The sequence below is a fragment of the Miniopterus natalensis genome, chromosome 1, assembly GCF_054644295.1.
Source record: "Miniopterus natalensis isolate mMinNat1 chromosome 1, mMinNat1.hap1, whole genome shotgun sequence".
Lineage (NCBI taxonomy): Eukaryota > Metazoa > Chordata > Mammalia > Chiroptera > Miniopteridae > Miniopterus > Miniopterus natalensis.
Genome location: NC_142081.1, coordinates 22832724 through 22859006, shown reverse-complemented (window position 1 = coordinate 22859006; position 26283 = coordinate 22832724). Strand labels below are relative to the sequence as shown.

Here is a 26283-nt window from a genome sequence, read left to right as displayed (position 1 = left end):
ATACTTTCTGGCCCTTTGCAGAAAAAGCTGATTGATCCCTGCCGTATAGTATTCAGTTGTATGAATACTCCACAGTTAATTTGTTACTGAGTTTTGGCTTTGAATATTATTGCATGTGTGTCTGGGACAATGTGTCTGCTATGTGCATTCCTGGTAGGCATTTCCCTAGGAGTGGAGTTGCTGGGCCACACTGTATATTTATATGCTGCCTTATTAGATATTGCTGAACAGTTTTCCAGTCCACACTCCCACCAGCAGTGTATGAGAGCTGAATTGCTCTGGATCCTAAGAGCTCGTGTCCTCAGAGTTTTGTTTTTAGTTATTTTGATCCATATGTAATTTTATGTCACTGTGGTTTTAATGTGTATTTCTTTGGTAATGATTGAGGTTGAGCACCTTTTCGTATGTTTATTGACAGCTTGGATATCTTGTTTGGGTGGCCTGTCTTTTTCATATTGCTTTATGTGAATTCTTGATGTATTCTGCATGAGTTCTTTGGAGGATATATGTATTGAAAATATCTTTTTTCATTCTGAGACTTGTGCCTTTATTTTTTTATGGTGTTTTTATCTTTATATTTTTCTGAACCGGAAGGGGATTAGGATATACCGCCCCAAAATGTGCCAATGGTGGCATATTTCAAACTGAAGGAAACTGAGAAATAGCAAACACAGGAAGAACTCTCTGTCTTCCCTCTATCTTCAGGAAAGCAGGGTAAATTTCATTTTTTAAAGGTGCACCCATCTTCCAAGGAAGAGGAGAATGATTTTTATCACCAGAAACTGAGTCTGCATAACAAATCTTAACTAACCATCTCTTACCTACTGTATGTTTCCTAGTCATCTTTCTACAATGTGTCGTCCTTAGGAATCCAAACCTTTTCCTTCGTGTAGTCACTTCTCTATAAAACTTATTGCCCTTTGGTAAAATGGTATTGCCCTTTGGTCCCTGAGTCTAACTACCTCTTTGGGTTTTTACTTCTTTTCTGTGATATCCTCATGCATGTAAAAATATTAACAGCAATAAAGAAACATATTCCTTTTTTCCTATTAATTTCTCTTTGTCGGCTTAGTTTGCATGCCCTCAGGAACTGAACTTGAGAGGGTAGAGGAGGTTTTCCCTCCCGACAGACTGTAACTGATGCCAACAGTATGGCTGAATCTTTCATACATGGGGGCAAGTGAAACAGGACATGGTATTTGTAGATACACGGACAGTAGCTGTCCTTGGCCTTGTCAAGGCACACTGTCCCCAGGAAACACCACAGCATCAATCGATTCTTAAGTATCTAAGTTGTGCTTAATCAAGAGTGTGGTTTGCTATATTGTTATTTGTCCTGGGGTCTGAGTAGAGACAAAACTTTTGTCTTTCGCTTAGGAATATTAAAAGCCATTCCAAGGCCTTAAGTCTCCAGTTCTATGGGTGTGTTTTTTTAGTATTCCATATCCATGCCGAATAGTCAAAGAGATTTTTTATTAAGGTGCAGTGTAAAATATTTGAATCAGATGTGTGTATTTTTTTGAGAACTATAATTTCTTCGGATCCCTGAGTTTAGAAATTTAGAATTTAAAGCTGATTTACCTAACTTTAGGATGCACCAAATTGAATAGAATAGATGTGTGTTTTAGGGTTAGACTAAATGATTTTGAGGTCAATTTAATAGTTCTCTTTTTGTTTAGTTTTTATAAATAGCATTCCAGGACAATATTACGTGATTAAAATGTATTTATTTATTTAATTTTTTTGGTGGTCAGATCTACAATAAGTGCAGATGATTTGAACTGGAAAATATTTAGAGATACTCTGATACTACAGGTATTTACTCTTACTTCTGATTTAAGTGCAGCCGCTTACTTTAAAAAGGCTGGTTTGCTTCTTTCAGAAAAAAAGATAAAACTTTGGTTATACAACTGTTTTATTGTAGTAAAATTCCTTGTGTACTTAACTTTTTTAAAAAAATTTTAAACTATCTTTAACTTTTCATTTCTTTTTTTTTTTTTCCAGGTTACACATTATTACTGTGGATGCTAACTGTCTAAATTTCTGTAGCCATGGCACGAGACTATAGTAAGTACTATACCACACTTCCTATGATGTACCTGCTTTAAAAGGTGTTGATTTTGTCTTTAAATTTTATATTAGAGCAGTGGAAATATAGAAGAAATGTTTTTAAAATCTACTTTTCTCAAAGGGATCAATTCATTTGGTCATCTGCTTCTTGAGCCTTTAGCCGTATATACAGATACATATCATAATAGTGATAAACACAGTCTTGCTCAGGCTACTCCCTGTAAATACTAGCAGAATGGATATTAGGGTTGGAGCCGTATCATGTATCCAGTTGATCCCAGGTCACGGAACTGAGAAACTGCCTGCAGCTCCAGGGTGAGCCCAGTTAAGAGGGGCAGTCCTATCCCTGCTTTGTCCATGATCGTGGACAAGACATCAGCTAGGGTTGGGCATTACCTGGTCAGAGGGATGGTTTCAGGAATGGTCCAGTAGTCCTGTTCTAGCCTATGAGACTCCAAGGTAGGTTTGCCAGGAGCTTCTGGCAGAAGTCTTCTAATGAATAGAGCTACAGGAAGAACCTGCATTTCTCTCCTTCTGGATCTTGTTTTGTGCCAGCGTGAGGTCTGGTATGTCTGCAGCCTGAGCAAGAAGCCACACAGGGCGGAGGGCAGAGAAGCCAGCCCTGGAGCCTGTCTCCTCCAGAAGTCCAAGCGTTTGAGCCAGTGCATTTCCTTTCTGTCGAAGCCAGTTTGTGTCAGGAGCCAAAACATCCCAAGTGATTCACTTAATCTCTATTTCATTTTAGTCATCCATTAGTTTCTCCCTGGGGAATGTTGAGAGTAATTGCAAAGTGATGCAAAATGGTCCCGTTACCTTAAATTGGCAGAGCGTCTTCACACTTAACAGTTAACAGGTAAGGATTTGTAGTCAAAGACAGGGAATAAAATATATCGCTTTTTGATCCCCCCCTCCGTGAAGGTTTTGCCTTTTAATCAACCCACTTGGGCCGTGAATGCTAAGAAGGATCTTGGACTACTGGCCTGGCCTGAAAATCATCCCCTTGTATAGGTGTGTGTGGGGGGGGGGGGGCGGGCGGTGTGGACCTGTTCTTATAACAGTCTGTACCCAAACTTCTGATTCCTCATTTGCTTTTCAAATGTTAATATGAATATTCTGACTATGAAAACTACATAAGGAGTAATGTAACAAATACCCGTAAGTGCCCTCCCACAACACGCTAGAGAAATGGAATGTTTCCAGTTCTCTGGAACGTTAAACACCCAGGCTAACCCTCCCTAACCCCAGTGCGCCCTGCGCTTCCAAAGAACCTCTGTCCTGCTTTTGGTCTTTACTCTCTTCCTGCCTTTGTTTGTCCTTTTACCACACATGTGTAGTAGGAATTTTACATGCTCTTTAACCTCAGGCAATGTAGATGCTGTGTATATTTGCTGTTGAAAATCTCAGTTTAGAATAAATTCGGAATCACGGAGAGAAGCTATAAATTTGTTCTTGGATACTTGTCCAAAGATTGATTACTAGGCGCCCTAGTGATCTGTACTTTTAAGTGTTCGATGAGTTTAATCAACGTGCTGACAGCCTTTTATCTCCTCTTCTGGAATCTGGTGCTTGGTCACCTCCTGAGTTCACTTCTGTACCTGGTTCTGCATCCCTGTGCAGGCTTGGCACATGCAGGACACTTTTAGACCAACTGTGTCACCATTGAGCTTTTCAGAATGTGTCGGTTGCCTTGTGGCTTAAATAGCTCTGTTCACCCTGTGGTCAGTGTACTTGCTTTCAGCAAACTTAGGTAAATCTGCGTTTTTCTGTACTCTGACAATTAGCCGTCACACCTACAGAATTTACTTCTGTGCTTTCTAAATTTGTCAGTTTGCCCCTTGTGCTGGTAGCATCAGTTATAAAAGAGGCACCCACTCCTATGAATAGACTGTGCAGCATGGTGCCTGGAAACAGTACTGTGGGGGAGGAAGGAATAATTTTACTTCCACCCTTCTAAGCTTTTCTGGCTAGACTAATAATCAAGTTACCAAAGCAAACACTGTCCAGCCAGTGAAGTCTCTTGGCTGGCTGCCAAACCCTTTTAAGTTCTTCTGGCTGGACTAATTAATTAACATGAGACAGATTAACAGGAGACGGTAACCAAATTTATTATGTATGTACATACAGGGTCTCCATATGAATGTGAGACCTGAGGACAGATCAGACCGTTAAGGCTTAGATGCCATCTTAGGGGTGGAGTGGGGGTGGGGTTGTAGTTTGGGACTTTAAAGGGCAGGAAAGTAATTCACATGGAGATAGAAAAGCAAACATTTGGTAAGTAAATGTTTGCTGGACCATCCTTAACGGGACACAGAGAACTTTGATCAAAAGGGCCTTGCTAGGTTTCTCCCTATCACTAGTTTATATTAAACTGTAGTTATCTATGATGATATCTCCCTTCCTGAAGCAAGTCCTCTATCTAAATTCTTTTAGGCAGTTAGGGGGAAGGTCAGAGGTTTTTATCTGAGTCTTCTGTTCCTTAAAAAATAACCAGTTTAAAATACTCAATATCCCAAAAGACATTTTAGGTTGGCCAAACTCTGCTTTCCCTCAGTATCTCAGGCACTTTCGAACCTCAGAAATCTTTGCTGTGTTGCTGTTCCCTTTTGTGCCCCAATGTGAGCCTTGGAGATAATTTTGCATCATTCTTGTGTGAAATGTATCTTAAGTCATTTAATTTCTCCACACAGAAAACTTTTTTTTTTTTTTTTTTGCCGTCGGAGGAATCTTATTACCGCTTGTTCTTGTTTGGAATGTTGTTGTTGGAACTGGAAACTGAATACAGTGTAGTCATTTCCACTTAGATATCATTAATTCTTTCAGTTGGAGAACATAATTACTGATAAAGTACCAGAGAAAGATTGATGACAATCAAAAGAGGATTTCTTTCTTTTTTTCAGGGTATCTTTGCTTAAAAGCTTAACATATGGACAAAAAGCAAACTCAAAAGATTTTTACCCCTTAATTCATATAGATTGTATCCATATTACAGGAAGGAAAACAGTAACATCTTTTGTTGAAATCAAACTAAGGTTTTTGTGCCTTGTGCATGCATTTTCTTCCCCCCCTTTGGCTGTTAAAGGAATGGATTCTTTTAATTTTATTTAAATGTAACTAAGGTTTTTTTTTGTCAGTGTGGATCCAGGATCTTAAATTAAAATGTTGCCATTGTTAGAAGATTATAGTCATCAAGTTGAAACACCTAATCAATGAGGCCCCTGTGAAAAGAGCTGCTAAATCTCTCCCCTTGGGAATATGGTCAATGTTCAAGATAGTATGTCATTTTGTACATGGGGCCAAATACAGACACAAGAAATGCAAGATACGTAAGCTAAAAACCCTGTAATATGTCTTACATTCTTTTTCTTTTTTAAAAAACTTTAGTGTTATGGTCACTTTTAAAGGGAAAAGGCCTATTGAAAATTTTCTTTAAAAAAATTAATTCAAAGGCGCTGGTCCAGTAGCTCAGTTGGTTAGTGTCATCCTGATACACCAAGGTTGTGGGTTCGATCTCCAGTCGGGGCACATATAAGAAGCAACCAGCAAATGCATAAATGAGTGGAACAATAAATCAATGTTTTTCTCTGTCTGTCTCTCAAAAAAAAGAAAAATCAATTCAGTAAACTGATTTTTTTGTTTTTTGTGGAATGACGTCTTCTTATTTATTTTCTACATAAAGGGATTTGTAGACTTGGCTTGTTTTGATACCTCAAAATGAAATGGTGCCTTTGTGGGGGATGCCCACTGGGCTGAGGGAGCGTGTAGACAGTGACTCAGATCTGTAATTAGGTCCTGCTCTCCGCACCCTTGTTGACTTGAAAGCGCTGGCCATAGACCATTTAGTCTGGGAAAGCAATATATGAATCATCTGAATTGGCACAAATTATCTGGAATGCTATTAAATGTTTTCTTCTCTCTATTCTGATTGAGGGAATTAGAAAGGGAGACTTGTTCTTTGACTTTTAAAATATTTTAGAGGGTAAGTGTACATCTTTGGAAGCGCACGTCTTTCCTAGATGGAATGCAGAGCAGAAAAAAGGGGCATCTGTAGTACTCTCTACAATACAGATTAAAAAATGAAAGAATGCAAAGTAGAACATCGGACGTCTATAAGCAGTGCCGATTTTGCGATTCTATGTTACAACATTCCTCCACACCTTATAGCCTTTTCTTTGTGAAGATGGTGGTAACTGTTGCTTGTCTTCTAGCTCTAGTCTCCCCGCCATGTCTCTCAGAAAGGGAAGTCCAGGGGCTGTCTTGCTGCCTGGAGCCTCAGCTGAACCCTCACAGCACATTGGAGGTAGGAGGAGATTCTAGAAGCTTATGTGGTATTTGTTCTGCTTACTCGAACGTGTCCTACTCATTCTCTCGTAGTTAGGGTGGAATTTCCATGTGCTTTTCTTCCCTTTCTCAAAATCATGGGTCCCTAGATGTACTGAGACCTAGTAGGCACCTGGCAGTGAAGTGAATGAGAGTCATTTTGTTGTCTTTATTAAATCGTAACTTGACTTTGTTTCCATTTACTTTATAACAAAAACTTTAAGCATATTCATTCTGAAGTGGAGGGCATTTATAAGTCATTTAGGAGTAAAGATAAGATAAAGACTGTCGTTAGATAGAAAGTAAACCTTTTAATTAGTTGTTTTTTTCCTTTTGGGTTTTCTCTGATGGTGCATTAAGGATCCTGCCTAGTACTTACAATCTTACTGTGTCTGCTTGAAAGAGAAAAAAACAAGCAGATTTATCCAATCCGCAGCAAATGCACCAGACTTTCAACTGGTAATGTGATTTGACTTTTTAATCCGTGGATAAGTGTTTATTTTCATACTGGAGTATGTGGGGGTGGGCGTGGCGGAGGAATGCATCTTTTGACGGGAAGGAAAAGAAAGCCATAGCTTGCTGTGTAATTTTGTGTTTTGCAGGCGTGGGTAGATGTGCACGAGCATGTGAATTAGGTTGTCTTCCCCTGTGGCCTTGCTGTGTGTTAGACATTGTCGTGTTCGCTTTGGAGTCGTTAAGAATCAGGCACTCAGACTATAATATTGTTAGCACATCTGCCCAGTTCAGTTGCAAGATTTTAGAGTGAGCCTCTAAGAAACTGATGGGTAAAGTATTTCATATCAGTGAATACCTTGCTAAAGTTCCTTATTTCAGTTAGTTAAGCTCTCTTCCCTGATATAAATCACCAAGACCTTCCTATTAGCTATTTAGGCTGTGTTAGTAAAGGCTGCCTGTGTTCTAAGAACTGGGATCCTGTTTGTGGTAAGGACTTTAGTGCCCAATTAACCTTTTCACTTAGTCTCTCTTTGCAATTAGGAGCCAAGAGACCATGCTTCAGGACCAAGTACAAATCACCCAGTCTTATTATCCTTAGTTTGCATATTGTGTAAATAATTGGGTCATTAACCAACACCTATACAGAGGGGTGCAAAAAAGGTTTACCTTTAGTGGCAATGTAACGTCACTTTACGGCTTCTGGATTAGGATTACTTTGAACTATTTCTCCCATGGCAGCGAGTATCTGTTGTTAACAGGTGCAGTGATTGTCAGACCTCAAGTCAAGAATTCTGAAGTTCTAATTGAGTGTAAAAATATCTACGGGAGTTTCATGTTTGACTTATCCCCTCAGTAGATACCTTCCGACTTTGTGGAAATGGAATCTCAGTTTTCTGAATGAATGCTAATCTCTGATGAAAGCTTCCCACCCTTACTTATTTTTTAAAATTCTTCTCAAACCAATTAAATAGCATTAGTCTGGTCTGTAGGGTTACTTGACTGCCCCTCTGTAATCTGAAAAGCTCTGATAAACAGTGTGTGAAGATAGACCAGCTGTCTCTATTTCTGTCTGAAAGTTGGCCCCATCCCTAAAATTTAATATCTCCATTGTATTGTTACATAGCAGCCTCATTTTAAAGGTGGAAACACCAGTGTATATCCATTCACTCTTCAAGAGTGCAGAGCTGCTTGTTGTATAGAATTCAGGTCAAGTCCAGCATTCATCGTCGCTATAATTTAATCCTTTAATTGTATTTTGCTGATCGTTTGGAATAACATCCATTCTGTTGTATTTGTTTGAAACATCGAGAAAATCCCAGTTAACACTCTGTTTACCAGCAGAACAACTTCTTTAAAAATAATACATACTTGTGAAAATGTAGGAAAGCAGATAAACATAAAGATGAAGATAAACACCATCTGTAATTTTACCATCCAGAGTAGCTATTATTAACATCGGCCAGTAATGTGTTCTCACAGAACACAGAGCATTTCATTAAGAAAGGGGAAAACACCTCACACCAATTATTGATAACGGACTGACCAAAGGTGATGGCAGCCAGGAACTCTTAAATACTTATGTGGTGTGTGTTCAAGTTCCTATCTTGTAACTTACAAGTATTTATTTCTATAGATTGTGACCATCTCATCATCGGATAAGGAGAGAATCTCTTTGAAGAGCAGCTGGGCTCTGGCTTATTCTGTTAACTTTTGTTTGTGATGATTCCTAAGGAGAGATTTCCTTGTGTCGAGTGTGTTTCTCTATGAGGGTGTGAAGTTTTTTTGTTTTTGTTATTTAAGTGAGAGAGTCTTGTAGAATAAGCAGCTATATAGAAAGAGTAGAAGAATAATACACCTATAAGAGAAATGTCTTCTGTTCCCCTAATAGAAAGACAGGAGAGGAAAGTCAAGTGACCAAAGGCTGCACGTGGTAATCCTCAAGGGGTGGATTGTAGGACAGATCCCTGCTAGATTTTTTTTTTTTTTTTTAAATATGGCATATGTGTCCTCAGCCACATTCTCTCTCATGCTTTTGCTCTTTGCTCCCTCCCCTGTGCTGGAGCAGCTCCGTATAACTTAGTAGTGCAACCCTGCAACACTTACAGAATTCTGCAGCACTTCCAGAACTCTGCAACACTTCCAGAACTCTGCAACACTTAGAGAACTCTGCAACACTTTCAGGATTCTGCCCTAACTCAAGATCTCTGACTATCCCTCTCCATGCTTCCGTTTACAATAACCTGGGTTTTTGTCTGGTTTTCAAATCATCGCACCACAGAGACTCATACAACAGACATCGCCCTGGATCTGGAAGTATTTGTTCTTTGTGGTGTTTTGATAGTTTCTGAGCATTTGTTTGTGGTCTTCCTTCTCTGAGGCTCAGAATAACTTGATGAGCCATAGCCCACGAGGCTTCCAAGGGGCTTCTTTTGTCTGTCCCTAAGAGAGGCATTCTCACTGAGCAGTGACACACTGCAACCCGCTGGCCAGCAGCGACCCCCACAGCTTCTTGTCCTGAAGCCATTGTGGTGTACACAGAGCAAGTGGTGAGAGCTTTGTCTTCTGTTCTCTCTTCCAAGTAGAGAGTGCCAGAGTTGTTTTAAAGGAAGTCTGCATTTTGTGGTATCATTCAGTGTTGGTGCTGTGTTCGGTTAGATTTTTGCCTGGAATTCTTTGGGAAACTCCACTCCTGGGAGAAAGTGAGGATTTTTAAAAGAATGTGTTTCAGCAGCTATTAATATTATAAAGCAAGAACACAGCGCTGTCTTTGAAGATTCTTTGGCTCTACAGCAGCCACTTGCTGGATTTCACTTTTATGACTGCAGTCCGTTCCACTGAGAGACCAGTCAAATTATATTAGGCAAATACTGCTAAGTGTTAGATTAATTTATAAGTTTGTATTGTTGTATTGAGTTCTGGAAAACACTCGGACTTTGAGCAAATTGGTGTCCTAATATGGTTTTTTTGGGGTTTTTTTAATTTTTATTTTTGTTTAAAGTATTACAGATGTCCCTTTTTCTCCCCACTCCCCAGTCACTCTCCCCACCATTGTCTGTGTCCTTGGGTTGTGCATATATGCATATGAATTCTTTGGTTACTCTCTCCCCCTTCACCCCCCCGCCCCCCTCCATCCTTCTGACATTCGTCAGTCTCAACTATGTTCCATATCATTGAATCTATTCTGCTTATCAGTTTATTAAGTTCTTTAGATTCCACGTATAAGCAAGATCATGTGATATTTTTCTTTCGCTGCCTGGCTTATTTCACTTAGCATAATATTCTCCAGGACCATCCATACTGTCCCAAAGGGTACGAGATCCTTCTTCTTTACAGCTGCATAGTATTCCATGGTGTAAATGTCCCACAGCTTTTTAATCCACTCATCTACTGATGGGCACTTGGGCTGTTTCCAGATCTTAGCTATTGTAAACTGTGCTGCTATGAACATTGGGGTGCATATATCCTTTCTGATGAATGTTTCAGGATTCTTAGGATACATTCCTAGGAGTGGAATCACTGGGTCAAACGGCAGCTCCATTTTTAATTTTTAGAGGAACCTCCATACTGTTTTCCATAGTGGTTGCACCAGTCTGCATTCCCACCAGCAGTGTACTAGGGTTCCCCTTTCTCCACACCCTCGCCAGCACATGTCGTTTGTTGATTTGTTGATGGCAGCCATTCTGACAGGTGTGAAGTGATACCTCATTGTGGTTTTAATTTGCATCTCTCTGATGATTAGCGACGTCGAGCATTTTCTCATGTGTCTCTTGGCCATCCGTATGTCCTCTTTGGAGAAGTGTCTATTTAAGTCCTTTGCCCATTTCTTAATTGGGTTGTTTGTCCTAATATGTTCTTAGTTTTAAGCACATCAAGTTGAGATTTTTAGTATTTAAGTAAAGAAAGCAAATTTTGATTTGTTTACAAAGTTTTGTCACTAATAATAGTAATACTATTTTTCCTGTTTTACTAATGAGTAGCTTCATGGGACATTTAGAGTTGGCATAATCATGTTCAGTAGTCCTTAAGTGTTTGTCTTTTTATCCCCACTGCTGGGTTGCGTATTAGTTGGTTTCATTGCTTAGCACTCAGATTTATTACAGGGAGCTATTCTCAGCCAGAAATAAAGAACCCTCTCTATTTATTTATTTGCTACTTGGACTCTTAGCAAGTTACTGTACTCTCGCTCAGTGGGTTACTGATTCTGTGAAATTTGCTACTCAGATGAAAAGACAGGCAGGTTTTTTTGTTTTAGATAAGAATCCAGTGTAATCTCTTTTTGGAGAAGATTTGGATAAGTCACTTTCAGTTGGTCTCCCAGTCCCCATTCTTGTTCCTTCAAAGTGGACTGCCTTCCCCTCTCTATCTCCATTCCCAGTTTCTATGAAGTGGGGAGGAAGGGAGGGAGGGAGGGAGGGAGGAGGGAGGGGGGAGTGTTTGACTTTGTTCCAAGTAGAGGATGAGAATACATTAAATTCAGGTAAAAAGTGGAGTGGTGGGCCAGATCTGGAAGAAAATTAGAGAGAAAAGAGTTCAAGTGAGAAATTTGTGGTCTAAAAAGTAAGGCACCAAGAAAAACAGCTGAACTGTAATTACTTTAACTGTGCTGTTGATGTTGTTGACCTGAGTCACACCAGGCAGCTAACGCTTTCTGACCAAGGCCTGAGGACAACTTCTGAGCAATAGCGAACTTTTCAGGGTTTTTTGTTTTTCAGTAATAGATGCTCAGTTAATAGAAAGTTGGACTCATTTGCTGATTTGTTAACTGCAGGAAAAGGAAAATGCTTTCTTTCCTTAAAATAGCTGTTGTAATTTTCTTCCAGATGAATGCCTCCTTTATTAATTCTGTGAGGAGTGTATGGAATAAGTTGAATACTTTTTTATAAATGGAATATTCTTTCCTATTGTTACACACTAGTATCTCTTTTTCTCAAGAAGAGTGTGAAGTGTGAGAAGTTATTTTCTCTTTGTTTCAAAACAAAAGGGTACATTGCCCCGATTTCTAACCATTCTTCCATTCGATATTTGTGGTACATCAGCCCTCCTTAAATTGGCTGGATTGAAGTGTTGCCATTCTTTGAGAGTCTTGGAGTCCCCCAGGGGTGGTATGAAACCAGAGCTGAAATCCACACTGATTGAGGGATAATCCTCTCACTTGGTCCAGGGGCCGCATTCCTTGGCAAGGAGGCTCCCATCTGTCCTGTTCAGCAGAACGGGATCTGGGCGCCTGAGGTCTTGTCTTCTGCCTTCTCTAGTTTGCTGCCTCAGACCCATCTGTCCTCATTACCAGGTCTCTAAACTTCATTGTCAGGTTCTCTTTCTTCCTACTGTTATAAAGTAGAGGCAGGGTCATGGTGCTTTTTGGAGTTTGTATCTGTTTCCTGGATACAAAAGGGCAAAGTATGCCTATTCCTATAAGTTTCAATGCTCGGAAAACAAACAGACAAAAACAAAACAACAAAAAAAGAAAAGCAAAAGTCTGGTTTCTTAAGTAGTTGCTGCCTTTCTTTTTCAGACCCCTTTTATGGGGCACGTTTGTTGAATGTAGGGCACCACTCATTGTAGTCCTGGAGTGTTGCTTTCAAATCGGGGAGACACCATGGTCTACAAAATAGCTTCTTAGTTGCAGTTTCTCAGCACAAGAGAATATTTTGATTTTGTTAGTTTTTCCCTCCAAGGACAGAGGAGCTACTTTGTTTTTCCTGTGACCTTAATAAGGCTGTGTGGTCCGTTTGGTGCTGGGATGCTCCCATAGGCCTGTGTGGGCTTGGCCCATTTTCCCAAATGAGATTAAAGAATACAAAAATGCTCTCTGACAAACAGTAAGTCATAAATGGGAGTGGGCATTGTTACTATTATTCTCTGCTCAAGTGGCTGACTGTAAATATTCTGTTAAGTTCAGGACCTCCATCTGAGAACCAGCTGCTTTTGACAGTCTTGTTTCCAGAGAAGAGCTATTTTTTGATTAGGCCACTTTTACCTGCTTGGACTTTTTGCAAAAGAAAACAATTTGCACATGGAATAAATGTAGCCTATATCCTATTAAAATGAGTTGGTATTTCACAGTGTTTACAACTAGAGGAGTCACTGCCCTTCGTGTACGGCCACGAGTTTCTGTTGGCAGTGACCGTGAAGTTCCCGTGAAAATTAACTGGTTTCTGTAATTACCATTTCAGAGTCTCAGTCTCACTTCTCAGTCAGCGAGATAACTGTTTCTCTGACAGCCAGACCTGTAGCCTTTGTTAAGCTTTTATATAGGACACTGCTTTCTTAGGTGGTTTAACTCTTTGCCCTCAGGCTTTTCAGTTTGTACCAATCAGTGTGAGAGATACTTACCAGAGGGATGTGTGCCCTGGACTAGGAATAGTATAACTCACAAGAAGAATTAAGGGGAGAGGGGGGATTTCTTTCCCTTCTCTCCCAGTGATTAGACAGCAAAACTGCTGTTTAAGTCCCCAAGCCCCTGGGGTAAAGAGATGTTGCTTCTGCTGCAGATGTGATCTGGGCAGGCTCCTCTCCTTGTTCAGTGAGACCATGCCAGGTCGCATTTGGAAACGGACCTGACACCACTTCTCGGGCAGCAGCACCTCATCCCAAATGCTTTTTGCATTTCATAGTAAACCTGTGCCGACTCTGATGGGGGGCTCTGAGAATACCCTGTCCTGGAGATTTGACCTTCCTTGAGGCTGTCCCGTAGTTTACATTGAGGAGCCTCTTGGAGTTGTTTCAAAGCACGAATCGCTCGCTGTCAGCAGCTGGTTCCGCTCAGGGCCGAGGGGGCCGAGTGCTGCCTGTGTTGTAGGCTGCCTGATGAGAGGGGCATTGCCGAGCTCACGCTGTCCTCGCCTTTCCAGTGTAGATCGAAATCAGATTCTGTGAAAGTCTGGGATCAAGCTGACTCCTAGAACTTGTTTTAAGGAATTTTTGTATTTTGTAAAAGTACAGTATTATAGCTGGGGCTAACGAAGAAGCTATTAGTTATCCTAGAAGTGATATCCTTGCTGAATAAGAGAAAGAAGGGCACAAAACTATTATGAGAGAGGCTGAATACTTGAGATTTTGCTCCCCAGCACCTGTTATCAGTTTGGCTCAAAGAAACTCTTATTTCAAAGAAAAAAAGAAAAAAAATGAGATATAGTGGCAATGGAAAAACCAACCCCGATGAAAACATTTTAATTCTTAGGATAGACTTCTTCAGAAGAGAGGTGATGGTTAAACTTATGAGTTATTTAGGCATCTTAAAGTGTTTGATCATCTCAAAAAGAGTACTCAAAGCACAGAGAAAAGAGAGTTGTAGTTTCCACAGCACCCAGACCTGTTCATGCTGATTGGAAGGTAATTTCTTGTCCCTACCTCTAGTGCGCATACTCCATCTGAGGTGAGTTAGCTCCTCTGTTGGACCGCTTATTAAATGTTAACTTCTACCTGTTGGTGAGTAAATTAGTGTAGGGAGCATGTTCCATATGGCTAATCTAAGGGTTCTCATGTTTATTAGTCTCTGACATCTCCATCTTAAGGATAAGTAAATAAAGGCCCAAATGCATAGTGATTTGTTCAGAGTAGCAAAACAAGTCATTTAAAGAGCAGGAAACAGATGGGCCCTTGCATACTTTCTGTAAAAGTTAATCCATGTTGACACAATGTATACATCATTCAAAAGAGAGATTTCAGTCTTTTGCCAGATACTCTCTCACTATATTAGGCAAGTATTCTAGCTGCTGCACAGTAATGACTCAGGGTCCTCCTTTCAATACATTTTCCATTGGTTGGCACAAGAATTGAAAAAGACCCAAGGATCAGTGGTAATAGATTGACTACTGGGTCAAGAGAGAGGAAGGAGTCAGACAGTTTTACGGCAAGCTCATGGGTCCAACCTGCGAGAGAATGAACCTGCTTCTGGAACCCAAATACCTTCCCTTCCTCTGTTCTCCATACTTCACTGCATGCTTTATGACGCCTGCTCCTTCCCCAGGTACCCTGCTCATCCTGTCTCTCCTGTGGTCCTCTCACCCTCCCTAGATGCTAATCCTGTAGTCAGCTCATTCCCTTCACTCCTCCCTTCCCCTCTTCAGGCCTTTTCTTTGCCCGTAAATATCCTTCAGCTCTCTTTTGCTCTCCAGCACCCTCCCCAATCCTTCTCATTTTCTCTTGTTTCTAGTATGGGAAAAACATAAAAGTGGAGGAGGGGAAGGATTACTCTGTCACTCTTTTATACCGTTATTCTTTTGTCTTCAAGTTATTTTTTGAGATATGCATAGATCTTAGGTGTTCTTAAGATTTGTGTTTCTAGTTACTGGCTGTTATGAATAAAGTGGCTATAAGCCTTCTTTTCAAGTCATTTTTTGGACATATATTTTCATTTCACTTGGATGAGTACCTAGGAATACAATTATTGGACCTTAGAGTATAGATGTATATTTTACTATATAAGAAACTACCAACTATTTTTCCAAAGTGGTTGTGCCATTTTATACCTGCATCAGCAATTTTTGAGATTCTGGTTTGCTCGGCATTCTTACTAGCATTTGGTATTATCAGTTTTTTGGTTTTTTTTTTAAATTTTGGTCAGTCTGGTGGGGTGAATGTGAAAAGGTATTTCATTGTGATTTTAGTCTGCTTTTCCCTGATGACTAATGATTTGGGGCATCTTTTCGTGGGCTTACTGGCCATTCATTTATCTTTTTTTGCATAGTGTCTTTTCAGGTCTTGACTGTTTTTAAAAAATTCATACTGAATTATCCTTTTATTGTTGATTTGTAACATTTTAAATACATAAATTAAAACACATGTTATAGCCCGGCCAACGTGGCTCAGTGGTTGAGCATTGACCTATGATCCAGGAGATAGCAGTTGGATTCCCAGTCAGGGCACATGCCCGGGTTGATCCCCAGGAGGGGGCGTGCAGGAGGCAGCTGATCAATGACTCTCTCATCATTGATGTTTCTATCTCTCTCTCCCTCTCCCTTTCTCCCTCTGAAATCAACAAAAGTATATTTAAAAAAATATATGTTATATATTTAAATAATAAATACACACACTTAATGGGGCCTCTTGAGCAGAATTTTAATTTTAAGCCTAATTAATCATTTTTTCATGCTTAGTGCTTTATTGTGTATCACCTAAGAAGTCCTTGCCTGTCCATTACTGTCACTATATTTTCCTGTATTTACTTAAAGATGCTCTAGGCTTTTATCTTTTACATTTAGGTTAATAACCTATCTTTAATTTTTTTGTATATGAAATAAAGTAACTATTGAGGGTTTCCTTTCCTTATGCATACCTAGTACCATTTGTTAAAAATATTTTCCTGTTGATCTGAGTTGGTATTGTGGTTGGAGATCAGTTGACCATATATATCTGTGAGTCCATTTCTACTCTCTGCTGTTCTGCAGGCCTCTATCTTTGTGCTGGTTATACACTGTCTTGAGGGCCGTAGCTTATAAGTTTTGAAATCAAATAATCAAGTCCCCCAACGTTGTTGGTTTTTTTTTGGTTTTGATTGTTTTGACTACTATAGATCTTTTGCATTTTCACATAAATTTTAGAATCAACTTGTCTTTTTTTTCTTTTCATAAAAGGCTTCTAGATTTTGACTGAGATTTCATTGAACCTATTTTTCAATTTTGGAGAATAGACGTTTTGATAACACTGAATCTTCTCATCCATAAACCTCTCCACTTAATTTCAGCAGCGTTTTGTAGTTTTCATTATAGAGGTTTTCCACATCTTTCATTAGCTATATTAGATTTTTATGCTCCTGTAAATAATACTGTTTTAAGTTTTCATTTTCAGTTGTTTATTTGCTAGTATAGAGACATACAATTGATTTTTATATATTGACATGTAAAATTTGTAAATTCACTTGGTAGTTCTTACATTGTGTGTGTTTGTGTGTTATAGGGTTGTTGACAGTGGTTTAGAACTTGGGTTCCAAATAATTCTTTGCATTTCAGTGTTAAAGATAGTTTTAAACCAGGGTCTCAACCTCAGAACTCTGGCATCTGAGGCCAGACGATTCTTTGCTGTGGAGGCCGTCTCATTGTAGAAGGTTTGGCAGTGTCTGTGGCCTCTACTCGCTAGATGCCAGCAGCACCCTCCCCACTAAGTTGTGACAACCACAAATGAATGTCTCCAGATACTGCCAAGTGTCCCCTTGAGGGGCAAAATTGAAACATGTTGTTCTAAACGATAATTATGGTTTTTTTCCTATGTTCTTTACATTGGGAAATTAGTAATTTAAGAAATCCAGTGGAAGGCTGTTTTGGCGGGGGAATGTAGCAGATTTTTAAATAGCTATTATAAAGGAAGATTGTTCATCTTACATCAGTACTACGTTATAAGAACCTGTTTTCAATGTGGGCTCCGTACAGCCACAGTAAGCTGTGTGTTAGAAACCCTAAAATGTTCTGAGGGAATTTGTTCCTATATTTTTCGCCCGCTCCCGTCACTGTGGAGCTGAGCACTCAGACACGGGGCGGGGGGCGGGGGGGGGGGGAGTGAAAACAGTAGTGATAGGGAGGAAAAAATGTTTTCTTCGGCTTGTTTTCTTGTTGTCACTTCTTCCTCACTCCTCAGAAAATCGAATAGGATCTTTAATTTGAATGTTTTAAATTGGGCGTCAAGATAGGAGAGGCATGTTTTTCAGGGCAGTTTTTTTCCTGGAATAAGCTGACATAATCTGAGCAGACCTATGAGTTGATAGTCTAAGATAAGGGGAAAGTGTACCAGAACTGTGTAGGGAGGGGCCCTTTTCCCATGGTCTGCTCCCATTTTATAGATTTATGTGCATCGAAGGCCATACTGGATTGCTTAGGACCCCTCTACATCTTATAGAATTTTTTTTCCCATAGGGAAAGCTAATATCAAAATGTGTGTATGCTAGTTTTTAGTCTAGGACTGATTGATTCTTTGATTAAATGCAATTATCAGCTTTTGTAAACTGAGACCTTAGCACAGTGTTATATGTGAAGCATTAACTCATCACAGATAGCCTATTGAAGAACTTGAGTCTCTTGTCTCCTTAGTTAGTGGTGGAGATGCTGGAGGTTGGTAGATGCAGCGGGCTTGAACCAATTACTTAATTGCCACAGGAAAGGCAAAAGATGGCTCTGGCTGTCCTTCCTATTTTTCAGGTTGAGGTTTGTATTTGAAATTCATATCCTTACCTACATACTGACTTTAAGCCTTGGCCTCCTGGAGTGGATCATTTCCATGTACCAAGAATTAATGTCAAACTGGGGGAATTTTTCCCCCCCTAATATTTATGAATGGTGGCTTCTTCTGTTGGTTTCTAGGAACATGTACTCATATGCTATTCTATTCAGCAAAGGTAGTTTAAAGGATTCTTGTGTTTAAAATACAGAAGTAATTTTTTTTCTAAATAATGTAATGCCTGTTGATATTAATTATCAATCCAATAATGGTTTCACTGTGCTGAAACCTTCAGACATAAATTTCAGGAAGTTAGACACCTCATTTCTTTTTAAACAATGTGACTGCTTCCTTTTGCATGAATGAAGATATGATACTGAATTTAGAAGGGATGACCTTAAAGAAAACAATGGAATTTAAACACCAGACTTAAAAATAATTGCAGAGATTAAACAACAGAAATGTTAAAGATTATGCTGCTTTTGCGATACAGACTAATAAGAAAAGATGCTGTTTTCTGTTGCAGCAAGTCTTTCTCTCTCCTTATTAGTCACTGGGGTATGAAACGTGAGGAGACATTCTTTGCATTTTTGCGTAAAATTCCCCAAAAGTGACCCTTTATAAAAAGAGGTAGTGAGTGCTTTTCTCTGTTCATTTGTACGTTGATAAGAACAAAGGTAACAGTTCACACACCACAACATCCTCTGATTTTATTCTTATAAAAGTTCTTTTAGTTGGTTTTTGGGTGTTCCCTTTCTTGGTCTTACACTCCTGCTTTTTATAATATTTTGAGTATAAACATAGTTGTGGGGAAGCTTCTCCCTCCTATTTAATGTCTGACACTGCCACTCCATTGGGATGCATATATACGCACCCCCACACACGCGTGTACATACACATATGTAAATATGTAAGTGTATGTGTGTGGTCGTGAATTTTTTTATAAAATGTTTATACTTTTCCTTTGGCTTTAAATTTAGTCAACAAATATCTCTAAGCACCTACTGTGTGTCAGGCACAGTACTGGGAGCTGATTATATTCTGATAGCATTGTACTAAAGAATTAGTTTGAATTTTTTTATATTGTAGTAAGGGGAAAATTTCATATTTTCTTTCTCTTATGAATCAACTCTTCCTGTTCTTTTCGATTGGCTACTTAAAAACAATGTACATTTCTTTACATTGTAGAATGATATATTCTCACAATAGAACGTTTGCCATAGTTGTCACCTCACAAAGAACAACTATTAATATTTTTTCTGAGCAATTTGTGTAAGCACTTTATGTAAGTAATTATACATTTTATTCATAATATGTACGCTCTTCGTCTGTCTTAATCTTTATGCCTGATAACGTATTAGACCCTGGGAGTGCTATGGTCAGTATTACAGTTATCATGTCTATGATATCAGAAAAATAATGGTACTTTTGTCTCATTTTTAAAAATATTTGGTATTTTTGTCATTTCTTCTTAGATCATAGTGAATTAAACAATTTTTAATAATAATTAATGGGCTTTTTTTGTTGTTTAAAATAAGTACCTTTATCAAAAATAGAACCCATTCCTAATAGAAATTTGTATAGACTTTTATTAAATGCCTACTTTGTGTCTTAATATTAAGTGATCACCAGGTCTGCGTGATGCTGTGACTGCCTTCCTCCCTTCCCTCCTGCTCTTGGCAGAGACATCCGCTTCTCAGTTTAGTCTTCCCATCCGATCTCAGATCTGGGATTCCCAGCACTCACGCTTCCCTTTCCTGCTTTGTTATTATTTGCAGCACTTTGCAGCATGTCAAAAATATTTTTACTTATTTTGTGTGTGTCTTTTTCCCAGATTATGACTTCAAGAAGGCAGAGGGTTTTGTCACTTTCTTTCAGTGCCTGGGTGCCGAGAACAATGCCTGGTGTAGAGTAGACACGCAGTAAATATTGTCTAATAACTGGGATTCTTTTCAGTTGATTTCTCCTTTTATGTCTCAGTTTTGCCTTGATTTCATTTATTGCTACTTGACATAAAATTTCATTACAAATATTCCTTTTATCATGACACCTAACTTGATATTTTTCTTTTGACACCCGGTATAGTGCTGCTTCGGTTTGGTTTGGTTTGGTTTTAGATACAGTTTTGTTAAATACCAACCTTAAAATTTTCTCTGTCTTCTTTTGTACATCTTAAAAGGAACATGTTCAATTTTGTTTTTTGTTTTATTACAAACTGAGGTTCTTTCAATAAGTAGAAGTAATTTGCTTTTGTTTTTGTACTTATATTAATAAGTTTTTTTTTCATTAATTTGAGAACCTATATGATGGCTTTGAAGCTATGAACACCTAAAAATTAGAATCAGTTCCTGCTGACTTTGACCGTGATTCGTTTCCTTCGCGTGGCGTGGGCGTGATCTGTGGACCGCCGCGCGTCTCGGGCCTGCCCGTGTGTTGCAGCCTGGTTCTTAATCCTGCTCTGTCATTCTGAGGGCCTCGGGGCAGAGTGTTTGCTTCACACCTTTCCGCTGCAGCGCGTGCTTCCTGTGAGTGAACCACTGGCTGAGCTCTGCATCCCAGCTTTGTCCTATTTTACCTTCAAGGCTCAGCTCAACTGTTTTCTCTGTGAAGCCTTCCCTAACTCTCTAGCAAGTCTTAGCTATTTTCCTGTGTATTCTTACGCACTGTGTATTTTTAGTCATTTTCTTACAACTCGGCATGCTTTCCACAGTCCCTGATCCACACTACGCGCTCAATGAATATGACTGCCTGTGTTTTTTCTTCTTGCTCAATACTGTTTTCTATAACTTACAAGGCAGTTGCACTTTTTTCTCTGTACTCCAGACCCAGTTTTCTTTGGTTTGATGTGAATAAATGATTTCATTCTTAGTTTTTTGTTGTTGTATTTTTTCCATTGATTTTTTTTAGAGAGGGGGGAGAAAGAGGAAAAAGAGAGAGAGAGAGAGAGAAACATCAATGTGAGAGAGACATGTGGATTGGTTGCGTCCTGCACACACCCCAACCAGGGCCAGGGATCGAACCTGCAACCCAGATCCATGCCCTTGACCGGGAATCAAACCTGAGTCCTTTCCGCGAGTGGGCCGATGCTCTAGCCACTGAGCCACACTTGCTGGCGCCGAGTTTTTTTGTTCCGTTTTTGTTTTTACTGCTTGGAGTCCTGATTTGTTTCAACATGTATTTCACTTAGAAAGATGAGCAGTACTTCTTCCCTTTCTCCTTACCTTCGATTCTTGTTCTTGGTAATTTTCTATCCTGCCCTCGCCCCTTCTCCGCTCAGTGTAGCTGTTTACTTCATCTTAAAATAAGTGCTGGTTACTTTCACAGGTTTTTATTAGTACTGTGCCATCTTTGCATGCCTCATCTACCAATACCTTCTTGTCTTTTCATTCTCTGAATCATGCCCTCCATTTCTCTCTATAGAAAGAGTACTTGGAATTCACATCATCAAATTCAGAAAAATTAAAAGTTGTTGGAGAGAATATGGAGAATTGGGCCCTGTCTTGAAGAGCATTGATTCTTTACTATTTGTTCATATTTTCTTTTTCGGAGTTTTATTTGGAAAATTTCATTTTTATTGTAGCAGTTTTCATTTTCACATTAACGTCTTTCATTCACTTTATTTCTCTGGTAATTTCCCCTCCATTCTCTTGCTCAGTTTTCGTTTTACTTATACTATCCTACACAACTTTTTCAGTGGGACGAGGGCGTTATTTTTGTCTGTTTTTTAATTAACTCGCTAGACCTTAAAGACCTAGTCTTAAAAGTGACTTTTTTGAAGTCATTTCTCATGTCTGATCTTACACTGATTCTGAATTTGCTTTGGGGAAGGAGGTAGGTGGCCCTGCCTCATGGTTTTACTGAAGGTTCCGTCTTTCTTTAATTTTGTAATCAAGTAAAAAATTGATAATGTTTCAGAAGTGCTTTTGAAAGTATAATCCATCTCTGTATCCTGCTAAACTCATGCTACAGGGAAGTAATAACACTGCGGTGGATTCCTTGCCATTGGCTGTAGTGAGGGTGGTGGGCTATGTGGAGTAGACTCATTTGGTTTGCTAACTGACAAATCCTTTATCATTGTAGAAATACCACATATGGTATGGTTTAGTTATTTTTTAAAGTAGTCTGGTATATATCCATGACATTCTTACTGATCTCTCACTGTTTTAATAAAATAAAAATTTTGGAGTATATTTTATTTTCTTGAACATTACTTTCAAAGTAATTATGTTTTTCAAAAACTGCTTTATAGCAGATTTTTTAAAGTAAATCCTTCCATCCAAAAAATCAACTATTTTTCCATATTCTCTGAAGTCCTTGTGCTTTTGCATATATGTGTTTACAAAATAGAATATAGCATGTCTGTTTTTAAATAATATATCTTAAACTTAAGCCATGTTAACTACTAGCCAACTCAATAAAGCAACAAGAGGAAAAAAATTATCATTTTGCAAATGATTTGGTTGTCTCTAACTAGAAAAATTAAAGAGGATCAGTAAACTATTAATGCTAATAAGAATTCAGTAAGACTACTGGTTATGAACTAAATGAACAAAAAATCAATAGCTTCTTAATATACTAGCAGCAGTATGTTAGAAAACGTGGTTACACGAACAATCCTAGTCAGAATAACAATATTATAATGTACTGCATAAGAAATATAACAAAAGATATGCAATGACTTTGTGGATTGAGATTTTAAAGAAGATCTAAATAAAGAGGAGCTATATATGACACTGAATGGGAACACTCAATATTAAAAAAGAATTTAAAGTTCCCTAAATTAATTTATAAATTTGATGCAAAAAGAAAACAAAACAACAAAACCAAGAGAGTTTGCCATGAAACTTGACAGAATGATACTAACATTAATTGAAGGAATAGAATTAATGGGGTCAGCAGGATTTATTATAATGCTGTGGTAGTTGAATTGTTGTGGTATGCCACAGAACAGGCCATCCAAACAGAGAGAGACCTCAAAAAGAGACCTTCATGTGCATGGGAACTTGGTTTTGAGATTGTATTACAAATCTCTATGGAAAGAGCAAGCTATTCAAAAAGTAATGGTGGGACAATGTGGTAAAAATAAAATTATATTCCTATAGATAAATTCTGGAGGAATTTGAGACATGAATTTTAAAGAGAGACTTTTAAACTTTTAGAAGAAAATATAGAAAAGCATCTTTATGATGCTGGTTGGGAGGGTTTTTTTGAACAAGATATAAAAAGCCAAACTGAAGAAGAGTGATAAATTTGATTCTGTGAAAAAGTTTAAATATATGTATAAGGCAATATAATTTAAACAAAGGTAAAAGTCAATCTACAGAATATAAGGATACATTCAGATACACATGTCTAATGAAGGATTGATATCTGTAATAAAGGAAGAAATGCTACAAGTCAGCAAAGAAGACAAAGACCTAGGAGAAAAATGGACAAAACATAGGCACATAAGACCAATGAACAAGTTAAAATTCTCACTACGTTTCAGGGAGATGCCACTGAAAGTAACAACATAGTATTTTGTACCATCATATTGGTTATAATTTAAAGGCAAGGGTGTGGTGGCAAATGGTATTTTATGTTACTGTTGGGTTGTAAAATTGTTAGAACCACCTTGGAGAGCATTTTGATAGTATCTAATATTGTTGAAAGATGCTCCAAAGTAAGGTTTCAACAGTTCCCAATTCCAGAGTCCTCTAGAGAGAGACTTTTACGCATTTTCCCAAAGATGATGGGAAAGGAATGGCCATTCTATCATTGTAATAGCAAACAGCTGGAAATAACCTAGATTTTAATTGGCAAATTCTAGTATACACACAGAATGGAAAATATACAGAGGTTATTATAAAGGATCTAAATCTTTTTGTATTGCTGTGAATAAATCTGGAAGACAATTTTGGGTGAAAAAACAAAGTTGCAAAAGGATAAACATGCAAAGCACTTAAGGGAAGGGTGTGTATCATCTTTAGGAGAGGCTTCTCTGGAGAGGCTGAGAAGAATGGAGTTGAAAGTTGATATTTTAGCTGTATTTGTAGCATTTTATTTCCTTTTGCTCTGAAGCAAATTTGGCAGAAATTTAACATTTATTAAATCCGGATGATAGGTACTAAGTATCTCAGAGTTTTTGCATGTTTCCAATATTTCATAATTGAAAGTTTTCAGCCCCTAGTCAAACACATCAGATTGAACACATGCTGTAGTTATTTCCTGCCCCTCCCCAAGCCGCACCCCAGTGTTCTTAAAGGAATATAAAAAGATGCAAATATACAAGGACAAGTATGTAAGAACAAAAGAAATAGGAGCAGGTTAGAAGTATCGACAGGTTTGGTGATGGACAGATGGATATATTGTAATCCAGTGATGTTGAGAGAGCGGAATGTGAATTCTTTTACAGAGGAATTCTAGAAAATGCTGACCCATGCAATCCCAGAATTGGAGGCCAAGTAGCTGGGAAGATTGGACTGAGAGGTGGGACTGGTTATAGGTAGATAGTTGGGTTCTTTCCCTGGTCAGGGTGATCATAAAGGCTCTGGAAACAGGGAGGAATTGTTTGCAACGTTTTTGCTAAGATTGGTTCCTAGAATGTTGGAAGCCAGGCAGGAAATGGAACTATTCTTCTATAGAAAAACAGTGTATTCTAAAAATGACCAGTGAATACTGGCATTTTGGGGTCGTCCAGTACAGAGGGAAAACCCTCTGTCTGATTTAAGCAGGAAAGGAATTTGTGGAAATAATATTCAGTGACTTGCAGAATCACTGGGATGGCAGTAGAACTAGGTTTGGAAAATAGGCAAGAACAAGGGATGGCAAGTGGCCAAGACAGTAGTCAGGTTACACAGGGAAGATTTTGCAGTGCTGTCCCTGAGCACCGGGTGTCAGCTTGGCATTTCCACCACCAGCACTTTACCCAGGTGCCACTGCGTACCGAGGCCGCCACTGCTGCCACCCACTTCCACGTAAGTGGATTTGCTGCCTCCCCTCAGAGCCCAGGCTGTGAATATCCCATTGGCTGAGGGGCAGGTTGTATGTCTGCACCTTATATGTGAGAATGGCTGGTTAAGTGACAGTGTGGCATTTTTAGCTTGTTTTGGAAGACAGACTATATAAGGCAAGGAATTTCCCTGGATATAGGAAAAGAGCTCAGAGACTACACAGATGCCAGGCAGTCATAATTACGTATTTCCCTATGTCCAGCTTTCCTGAGTAAACCAACGGTTCCTACACAGCCCCCAACAGGAAAGCCTACTTAATAGTGAACAAGCCCTGCCCCTCCACAGATAGTAAATATAAAGGGATAGTCACTGATAGCAGACCTGTAAGCAAATGCCTTCCATGTGAAAAAGACAGTGATCACCACAAACAGAAGAAAAGTAAATTCAGAAAATACAGACACTTGAATATGAAAATAAAACTTAAATAGTGCAGAAATGTTGCAGTCATGCAGAACTTTTTTAATGGAAGAAACAATCAGAGGACACAAAATTTCTTCAAAATTGGGTCCTAGAGTCCATATGAAAAATTAAATAATCTAGTTGGAAAATGAAGTTTTGAAAAAATTCTCCCAAGTACCTAAAAGTAAAAGAAATGGGAGGATGGGAGAGGAAGGATAAGAACTATTCAGGTGGTCCACTATCCAATAAATAGAACACTTACAAAATGAAAGAAAAAAGGAAGGAAAGGAACTTATCAAAAAATAATGAAATAAAATTGCACTTAACTGAAAGAAGTATGTTTTTACATGGAAGAGACCCACTGGGTGTCCAGTACAAGGACTATAAAGACTCACACGAAGGACACTCCAGTATTAAAGAAAAGATCCTAAAAAGTTCCTAGAGAAGAGCATGTAATGTATAAAAGAGCAGGAATCGCAATACTGTTGGCTGTTTCAGTTCCAACAGTGGAAGCTAGAAAATAATGAAATAATACCTAAAAATTCTAAATGGTAAATATTTTACTACCTGGAGTTCTGTGCCCAGCCAAACCATCGGTCAGCTCAAGGCTAGACGTGCCAGGTCTCAAAGCTTTTGCCACGTATGTACTTCTTCCTAGGCCGTTGCTGAATGGGTATGTGGTCCATCATAATGAGGAATTAAACTAAGAAAGGAAGATAGAAGATCTGGGAAGTGTGGGATCCATCCCAGGAGAGGAGGGAGCTGTCAGGATGTGATGGTGGGATGTTTCTGGGGTGCCATGCTGTGGACTGGTGATCAGCCAAGCGGGATGGGGGCGTGACAGTGCAGAGCTCTAGGAGAGGGGTCTCCAGGAAAGAGAAATGGAGTTGACACGGCACCT

The 26283-nt window shown here is 38.9% G+C and overlaps 1 protein-coding gene across 10 annotated transcripts in view; it reads left to right on the top strand.

Moving 5' to 3' along the window:
- Nucleotides 1-26283, top strand: part of SIPA1L1 (signal induced proliferation associated 1 like 1) — a 379703-nt gene that overhangs the window by 212729 nt on the left and 140691 nt on the right. For all 10 annotated transcript variants that reach the window (XM_016211888.2, XM_087819417.1, XM_087819424.1 and 7 more), the window contains one exon: nucleotides 2005-2067. The gene's annotated coding sequence lies outside the window, so the exon portion shown is untranslated. The remainder of the gene's footprint in view (nucleotides 1-2004; nucleotides 2068-26283) is intronic.